Genomic DNA, 11223 nt, shown 5'->3' with positions numbered 1-11223 from the left:
CAGCAGGACGGTGATCTTATGATGCCAGGATGGACAATGTTGCAACCCTGACACATGTTCTGTGCATTAAGACTTCAGCACAGTTACCGAGGAGAGCAAGAAAGTGTTAACCCCTGTCATACTGACCAAGAACGTCTCATCACCTGTTCCAGGAATGACAACAGGCAGCACAGAGGATCCAAGGTGACTAATGTAAATTTCACTGCACAGATATCAGAGGCCTATGCTATTCTTCTACAATTATGAACTGTGGTTTATCAACATTGATTATGGACTTTGATTAAATATATGGATTTTGTAATAAAGAATAAAGTTTATGGATCTAACAATGATAAATGCAATATTGGACTGTATCAAATCGATAACCATTCATCTTTTATCAAAGGATTTATTTCAAAAGACTGTGTTTATGTCAGATTACATCGGAGGTAAGAAGACATCATCCCAGAGGACATCAGATGGTGACCGGATCTGTTTTGCATCTTTTTAGTTTTAGAAAAGTATAATTATGTATTTTATATGATTATCAGTCACGGCCTACCATAACATGAATCCACATTATTATATTGTTGAACATACAACATGAATAATGCAAAATAATGATTATTATTATTATTATTCATTATCATTGATATTAATCCACTATCACCAAAGAAGGAAAGAAGATCTGTTATCTTAATGATGTATTAATTTATTTGGAGGGTTTCATGTACATTTTCCCTCCACGTGGGGAATTGTAAAAAGTTCATATTTATTAAATAATTTATAATATAAAATAATACATCCAGATAATAGATCTATAGATGGCAGAATTAATAGATAACAGTACTTAAATTAATATTAAGGTATCTGTATTGAATATAGATAAATGCTTATATAGTATGGTATATATATATATATATATATATATATATATATATATATATACAGTTAGGTCTAGAAATATTTGGACAGTGACACAAGTTTTGTTATTTTAGCTGTTTACAAAAACATGTTCAGAAATACAATTCTATATATAATATGGGCTGAAAGTGCACACTATATATAACCAAAACTACCATATATTGATAGGAGTAATTGTAGCACAAACCAAAGAGAAAAAACTCCTAAAAACAATTTTTTATTCTAATCAATATTAAAATTATAGATATAAAATCACTGCTCATTTAAAATAACTACAGTGATATATTATAGTGAGTGTAATAGGGTGATAGACTCGATTGGTGGGGACAGTGTAAATAGTTTCCTGTTCTCAGGGTAGGGGCAACCTTAATAGTGCACACTCCCAGCTGCAATATGAGAGTTTTCACATCCAAATCGGAGAAAGGGTTTAGGAATCATAGCTCTGTAATGCATAGCCTCCTCTTTTTCAAGGGACCAAAAGAAATTGGACAAGGGACTCTAAGGGCTGCAATTAACTCTGAAGGCGTCTCCCTCGTTAACCTGTAATCAATGAAGTAGTTAAAAGGTCTGGGGTTTATTACAGGTGTGTGGTTTTGCATTTGGAAGCTGTTGCTGTGACCAGACAACATGCGGTCTAAGGAACTCTCAATTGAGGTGAAGCAGAACATCCTGAGGATGAAAAAAAAGAAAAAATCCATCAGAGAGATAGCAGACATGCTTGGAGTAGCAAAATCAATAGTCGGGTACATTCTGAGAAAAAAGGAATTGACTGGTGAGCTTGGGAACTCAAAAAGGCCTGGGCGTCCACGGATGACAACAGTGGTGGATGATCGCCGCATACTTTCTTTGGTGAAGAAGAACCCGTTCACAACATCAACTGAAGTCCAGAACACTCTCAGTGAAGTAGGTGTATCTGTCTCTAAGTCACCAGTAAAGAGAAGACTCCATGAAAGTAAATACAAAGGGTTCACATCTAGATGCAAACCATTCATCAATTCCAAAAATAGACAGGCCAGTTACATTTGCTGAAAAACACCTCATGAAGCCAGCTCAGTTCTGGAAAAGTATTCTATGGACAGATGAGACCAAGATCAACCTGTACCAGAATGATGGGAAGAAAAAAGTTTGGAGAAGAAAGGGAACGGCACATGATCCAAGGCACACCACATCCTCTGTAAAACATGGTGGAGGCAACGTGATGGCATGGGCATGCATGGCTTTCAATGGCACTGGGTCACTTGTGTTTATTGATGACATAACAGCAGACAAGAGTAGCCGGATGAATTCTGAAGTGTACCAGGATATACTTTCAGCCCAGATTCAGCCAAATGCCGCAAAGTTGATCGTACGGCGCTTCATAGTACAGATGGACAATGACCCCAAGCATACAGCCAAAGCTACCCAGGAGTTCATGAGTGCAAAAAAGTGGAACATTCTGCAATGGCCAAGTCAATCACCAGATCTTAACCCAATTGAGCATGCATTTCACTTGCTCAAATCCAGACTTAAGACGGAAAGACCCACAAACAAGCAAGACCTGAAGGCTGCGGCTGTAAAGGCCTGGCAAAGCATTAAGAAGGAGGAAACCCAGCGTTTGGTGATGTCCATGGGTTCCAGACTTAAGGCAGTGATTGCCTCCAAAGGATTCGCAACAAAATATTGAAAATAAAAATATTTTGTTTGGGTTTGGTTTATTTGTCCAATTACTTTTGACCTCCTAAAATGTGGAGTGTTTGTAAAGAAATGTGACAATTCCTACAATTTCTATCAGATATTTTTGTTCAAACCTTCAAATTAAACGTTACAATCTGCACTTGAATTCTGTTGTAGAGGTTTCATTTCAAATCCAATGTGGTGGCATGCAGAGCCCAACTCGCCAAAATTGTGTCACTGGCCAAATATTTCTGGACCTAACTGTATATATATTGTGTTTTTCCAAAAATAAGACACTGTCTTATATTTTTTTTTTTGCCCCCCAAAAAAGCACTAGGGCTTATTTTTGGAGGAGGTCTTATTCTTGGAGAAACACGGTTGGGGGTAAGTTTACCCCCCAAAAAAAGCAGACCCCCCCCACTTCCCAGGAGACTCATATTCACCAGACCAGGACGTCTGCGTGGCTCCCAGGTCCTCCTGTGATCTCCAGTCAGTGCTGCACGCCGTCCTACCCTGCTGCTAGCTGACACGCTGACACACACAGCAGATCACACACACACAGCAGATCAGACACACAAACACACACACACACACAGCAGATCAGACACACACAGCAGATCACACACACACAGCAGATCAGACACACACAGCAGATCGCAGATATACACAGCAGATCACACACAGCAGATCGCAGGCACACACAGCCATCACAGATACACACAGCCGTTCACAGATACACACATCCGATCACAGGCAAACACAGCAGATCACAGGCACACACATCCGATCACAGATGCACACATCCGATCACAGATACACACATCCGATCACAGATACACACAGCCGATCACAGGCACACACAGCCGATCACAGATACACACATCCGATCACAGATGCACACATCCGATCACAGATACACACATCCGATCACAGATACACACAGCCGATCACAGGCACACACAGCCGATCACAGATACACACAGCCGATCACAGGCACACACAGCCGATCACAGGCACACACAGCAGATCGCAGATATACATAGCCGATCACAGATACACACATCCGATCACAGATACACACATCCGATCACAGGCACACACAGCCGATCACAGATACACACAGCCGATCACAGGCACACACAGCCGATCACAGGCACACACAGCAGATCGCAGATATACATAGCCGATCACAGATACACACATCCGATCACAGATACACACATCCGATCACAGGCACACACAGCCGATCACAGATACACACAGCCGATCACAGGCACACACATCCGATCACAGGCACACACAGCCGATCACAGATACACACAGCCGATCACAGGCACACACAGCCGATCACAGATACACACAGCCGATCACAGGCACACACAGCCGATCACAGATACACACAGCCGATCACAGGCACACACAGCCGATCACAGGCACACACAGCCGATCACAGGCACACACAGCAGATCACAGATACATACATCCGATCACAGGCACACACAGCAGATCACAGATACATACATCCGATCACAGGCACACACATCCGATCACAGATGCACACATCCGATAGCAGGCACACACATCCGATCACAGATACATACATCCGATCACAGGCACACACAGCCGATCACAGGCACACACAGCCGATCACAGATACACACATCCGATCACAGGCACACACAGCCGATCACAGGCACACACAGCCGATCACAGATACACACATCCGATCACAGGCACACACATCCGATCACAGGCACACACAGCCGATCACAGGCACACACAGCCGATCACAGATACACACATCCGATCACAGGCACACACATCCGATCACAGATGCACACATCCGATAGCAGGCACACACAGCCGATCACAGATACACACATCCGATCACAGGCACACACAGCCGATCACAGGCACACACAGCCGATCACAGATACACACAGCCGATCACAGGCACACACAGCCGATCACAGATACACACAGCCGATCACAGGCACACACAGCCGATCACAGATACACACAGCCTATCACAGATACACACAGCCGATCACAGGCACACACATCCGATCACAGATGCACACATCCGATAGCAGGCACACACAGCCGATCACAGATACACACATCCGATCACAGGCACACACAGCCGATCACAGGCACACACAGCCGATCACAGGCACACACAGCCGATCACAGATACACACATCCGATCACAGGCACACACAGCAGATCACAGGCACACACAGCCGATCACAGGCACACACAGCCGATCACAGATACACACATCCGATCACAGGCACACACAGCCGATCACAGATACACACAGCCGATCACAGATACACACATCCGATCACAGGCACACACAGCCGGTCACAGGCACACACAGCCGATCACAGATACATACATCCGATCACAGATACACACATCCGATCACAGATACATACATCCGATCACAGATACACACATCCGATCACAGATACACACAGCCGATCACAGATACATACATCCGATCACAGATACACACATCCGATCACAGGCAAACACAGCAGATCACAGGCACACACAGCCGATCACAGATACACACATCCGATCACAGGCAAACACAGCAGATCACAGGCACACACAGCCGATCACAGGCACACACATCCGATCACAGATGCACACATCCGATAGCAGGCACACACAGCCGATCACAGATACACACATCCGATCACAGGCACACACAGCCGATCACAGGCACACACAGCCGATCACAGATACACACAGCCGATCACAGGCACACACAGCCGATCACAGATACACACAGCCGATCACAGGCACACACAGCCGATCACAGATACACACAGCCTATCACAGATACACACAGCCGATCACAGGCACACACATCCGATCACAGATGCACACATCCGATAGCAGGCACACACAGCCGATCACAGATACACACATCCGATCACAGGCACACACAGCCGATCACAGGCACACACAGCCGATCACAGGCACACACAGCCGATCACAGATACACACATCCGATCACAGGCACACACAGCAGATCACAGGCACACACAGCCGATCACAGGCACACACAGCCGATCACAGATACACACATCCGATCACAGGCACACACAGCCGATCACAGATACACACAGCCGATCACAGATACACACATCCGATCACAGGCACACACAGCCGGTCACAGGCACACACAGCCGATCACAGATACATACATCCGATCACAGATACACACATCCGATCACAGATACATACATCCGATCACAGATACACACATCCGATCACAGATACACACAGCCGATCACAGATACATACATCCGATCACAGATACACACATCCGATCACAGGCAAACACAGCAGATCACAGGCACACACAGCCGATCACAGATACACACATCCGATCACAGGCAAACACAGCAGATCACAGGCACACACAGCCGATCACAGGCACACACATCCGATCACAGATGCACACATCCGATAGCAGGCACACACAGCCGATCACAGATACACACATCCGATCACAGGCACACACAGCCGATCACAGGCACACACAGCCGATCACAGATACACACAGCCGATCACAGGCACACACAGCCGATCACAGATACACACAGCCGATCACAGGCACACACAGCCGATCACAGATACACACAGCCTATCACAGATACACACAGCCGATCACAGGCACACACATCCGATCACAGATGCACACATCCGATAGCAGGCACACACAGCCGATCACAGATACACACATCCGATCACAGGCACACACAGCCGATCACAGGCACACACAGCCGATCACAGGCACACACAGCCGATCACAGATACACACATCCGATCACAGGCACACACAGCAGATCACAGGCACACACAGCCGATCACAGGCACACACAGCCGATCACAGATACACACATCCGATCACAGGCACACACAGCCGATCACAGATACACACAGCCGATCACAGATACACACATCCGATCACAGGCACACACAGCCGGTCACAGGCACACACAGCCGATCACAGATACATACATCCGATCACAGATACACACATCCGATCACAAATACACACAGCCGATCACAGATACACACATCCGATCACAGATACACACAGCCGATCACAGATACACACATCCGATCACAGGCACACACAGCCGATCACAGATACACACAGCCGATCACAGATACACACATCCGATTGCAGACACACACAGCAGATCACACACACACACACACACACAGCAGATCACACACACACACATCACATCACATCCAGCACTTACGGCAGCAGGGAATAAGAGCAAGTCACGTGTCCGGCCGCAGGTCCTGTTCGTCGAGCACTGCCTCTCAGGATTCTCCCGGCGAGAAGAGATCGGTGTCGCTGGATGAGGTGAGTGTGTATGCGATCCAATGTGTGTGCGATTCGATGTGTGTGTGTGTGATTTGATGTTTGCGTGTGATCCGATATTTGTGTGTGCGATCTGATTATGTGTGCGATCTGACTGTGTGTGCGATCCGATGTTTATGTGTGAGATCTGGTGTGTGTGTGTGTGTGTATGCAGATCACAGGCACACACAGCCATCACAGATACACACAGCCGATTGCAGGCACACACAGCCGATCACAGATACATACATCCGATCACAGATACACACATCCGATTGCAGACACACACAGCAGATCGCAGATATACACAGCAGATCACTAGTGATGAGCGAGTATGCTTGTTACTACTCGGTACTCGCACGAGTATCACTGTACTCGTGCTACTTGGCGGGGACCGAGTAATCTCGCGATACTTGTGCTGTACTCGTGGTCTTCATCCCTGCATGTTGGCGCTCTTTTGAGAGCCAGCCCTCATGCAGGGATTGGCTGGCAGACCACTGCAATGCCACAGCCCTGTTAGTTGTGGAATTGCAGTGATTGGCCGGCCCGCACAGCGTGACCGAGCCTTTATACCGGCGGGCGCGCTGTGCTCTGAACACAGCCATCTCATATTCCCTGCTTTCCCCGCCCACAGGCGCCTATGATTGGTTACTGTGAGACATGCCCCCACGCTGAGTGACAGGTGTCTCACTGCACCCAATCACAGCAGCCGGTGGGCGTGTGTATACTGTGCAGTAAAATAAATAAATAATTAAAAAAAACGGCGTTCGGTCCCCCCCTATTTTAATACCAGCCAGTAAAAAGCCATACGGCTGAAGGCTGGTATTCTCAGGATGGGGAGCTCCACGTTATGGGGAGCCCCCCAGCCTAACAATATCAGTCAGCAGCCGCCCAGAATTGCCGCATACATTAGATGCGACAGTTCTGGGACTGTACCCGGCTCTTCCCGATTTACCCTAGTGCGTTGGCAAATCGGGGTAATAAGGAGTTATTGGCAGCCCATAGCTGCCACTAAATCCTAGATTAATCATGTCAGGCGTCTCCCGGAGATACCTTCCATGATTAATCTGTAAATTACAGTAAATAAACACACACACCCGAAAAAAAATCCTTTATTAGAAATAAAAAACAATAACAAAGTCCCTCATCACCAATTTATTAACCCCGACAAAGCCTCCATGTCCGGCGTAATCCATTGACCTCCAGCGTCGCTTCCAGCTCTGCTGCATGGAGGTGACAGGAGCTGCAGAATACACCGCCGCTCCGGTCAGCTTCACACAGCAACTGAGGTGAGTATAGCGATCAGCTGAGCTGTCACTGAGGTTACCTGGATCCAGCGGTGGCCGCGGGTAACCTCAGTGACAGCAGCTGATCGCTATACTCACCTCAGTTGCTGCATGGAGCTGACCGGAGCGGCGGTGAGTAGCGCGATCAGCTGAGCTGTCACTGAGGTTACCCGCGGCCACCGCTGCATCCAGGTAACCTCAGTGACAGCGGGTAACCTCAGTGACAGCTCAGCTGATCGCTATACTCACCTCAGTTGCTGTGTGAAGCTGACCGGAGCGGCGGTGTATTCTGCAGCTCCTGTCACCTCCATGCAGCAGAGCTGGAAGCGACGCTGGAGGTCCGTGGATTATGCCGGACATGGAGGGCTTTGTCGGGGTTAATAAATTGGTGATGAGGGACTTTGTTAGTGTTTTTTATTTCTAATAAAGGATTTTTCGGGTGTGTGTTTTTTAACTGTAATTTACAGATTAATCATGGAAGGAATCTCGGGGAGACGCCTGACATGATTAATCTAGGATTTAGTGGCAGCTATGGGCTGCCAATAACTCCTTATTACCCCGATTTACCAACGCACCAGGGCAAATCGGGAAGAGCCGGGTACAGTCCCAGAACTGTCGCATCTAATGTATGCGGCAATTCTGGGCGGCTGCTGACTGATATTGTTAGGCTGGGGGGCTCCCCATAACGTGGAGCTCCCCATCCTGAGAATACCAGCCTTCAGCCGTATGGCTTTATCTGGCTGGTATTAAAATTGGGGGGACCGCACGCCGTTTTTTTTAATTATTTAATTATTTATTTCACTGCACAGTATAGACACGCCCACCGGCTGCTGTGTTTGGGTGCAGTGTGACACCTGTCACTCAGCGTGGGGGCGTGTCTCACTGCAACCAATCATAGGCGCCGGTGGGCGGGGAAAGTAGGGAATACGAGATTGTTTAATGAGCGGCCGGCTTTTTCAAAAGAGGAAAAGCCGCCGGAGTTTAGTGAACAGCTGTGCAGCGCCGCAGCAGTGATCGGGGAACGGTAAGTAAGAGAGAGGGGGGAGAATGACCGACAGACTGTGAGAGGGGGACAGACAAGACAGAGAGAGACCGACAGAGCGAGACCGACCGACGGGAGATAGAATGAAAAAAAAAATGACCGACATCGCTAGTAAAAAGCACAAAACGTGCGTTTTGGACATCGGAGTGCCACACAATGTTTTACGTAAAATCTTTCATGTATTAATCTCAAAAAGTAACATACACCAGCTCTATCTCACTATTGGGTTTGTGCCCTTAACATTTCCGCCATGAAAATTCATTTTGGTGTCATTTTGGAAGGTTTTCTGGTGAGTCCGTAAAAATGGCGTAAAACGCGGACAAAATTGTTCACAGCTGTGACTTTTGAGTGATAAATGCTTCAAGGGGTCTTCCCCATGCTGTTGCCATGTCATTTGAGCACTCTTCTGAGACTTTTGTGACATTTTTAGGGTTTCTACATGCTGCCGGGGGTCATTTCATAAAAATACTCGGGTCTCCCATAGGATAACATTGGGCTCGGTGCTCGGGCCGAGTACACGAGTATCTTGGGATGCTCGGCCCGAGCCTCGAGCACCCGAGCTTTTTAGTTCTCGCTCATCACTACAGATCACAGATACATACATCCCATTGCAGGCAGATATACACAGCAGATCACACACAGCAGATCGCAGGCACACACAGCCGATCACAGATACATACATCCGATCGCAGGCACACACAGCCGATCACAGATACATACATCCGATCGCAGGCACACACAGCCGATTGCAGACACACACAGCAGATCACACACACACACACACATCACATCCAGCACTTACGGCAGCAGGGAATGAGAGCAAGTCACGTGTCCGGCCGCAGGTCCTGTTCGTCGAGCACTGCCTCTCAGGATTCTCCCGGCGAGAAGAGATCGGTGTCGCTGGATGAGGTAAGTGTATAGAGTGTGTATGCGATCCGATGTGTGTGCGATTCGATGTGTGTGTGATCTGATGTTTGTGTGTGCGATCTGATTATGTGTGCGATCTGACTGTGTGTGCGATCCGATGTTTGTGTGTGAGATCTGGTGTGTGTGTGTGAGATCTGGTGTGTGTGTGTGTGTGTGTGTGTGAGAGAGATCTGATGTTTGCGGGTGTGTGATCACTGCAGATCCTGCCGCTCAGTGTCGGGTGAGTGTAATTTCTGGGTGCCGCTGTCTATAATGAAGTGTCCTGCAGTATCTGTATCTTTTTTAGCTGCACGGACACTTCATACGCGACTAGGGCTTATTTTCGGGGGAGGGCTTATATTTAAGCCTTTCTCCGAAAATGCTGAAAATCCCTGCTAGGGCTTATTTTGGGGGGAGGTCTTATTTTTGGAAAAACACGGTGTGTGTATATATATTATATATATATCTGGAAATGTCTAGTGATTACATCATGCGTATAGTAGGATCTCCTTAAATAGCCTTATGAGCAGCTGCATTGGACATATACAGTTAGGTCCAGAAATCTTTGGCCAGTGACACAATTTTGGCGAGTTGGGCTCTGCATGCCACCACATTGGATTTGAAATGAAACCTCTACAACAGAATTCAAGTGCAGATTGTAACGTTTAATTTGAAGGTTTGAACAAAAATATCTGATAGAAATTGTAGGAATTGTCACATTTCTTTACAAACACTCCACATTTTAGGAGGTCAAAAGTAATTGGACAAATAAACCAAACCCAAACAAAATATTTTTATTTTCAATATTTTGTTGCAAATCCTTTGGAGGCAATCACTGCCTTAAGTCTGGAACCCATGGACATCACCAAACGCTGGGTTTCCTCCTTCTTAATGCTTTGCCAGGCCTTTACAGCCACAGCCTTCAGGTCTTGCTTGTTTGTGGGTCTTTCCGTCTTAAGTCTGGATTTGAGCAAGTGGAATGCATGCTCAATTGGGTTAAGATCTGGTGATTGACTTGGCCATTGCAGAATGTTCCA

The sequence above is a fragment of the Anomaloglossus baeobatrachus genome, chromosome 3 (genome assembly GCF_048569485.1).
Source record: "Anomaloglossus baeobatrachus isolate aAnoBae1 chromosome 3, aAnoBae1.hap1, whole genome shotgun sequence".
In the NCBI taxonomy this organism is placed as follows: Eukaryota; Metazoa; Chordata; class Amphibia; order Anura; family Aromobatidae; genus Anomaloglossus; species Anomaloglossus baeobatrachus.
The sequence above is the reverse complement of the archived record's forward strand: the minus strand, read 5'-3'. Positions refer to the sequence as shown.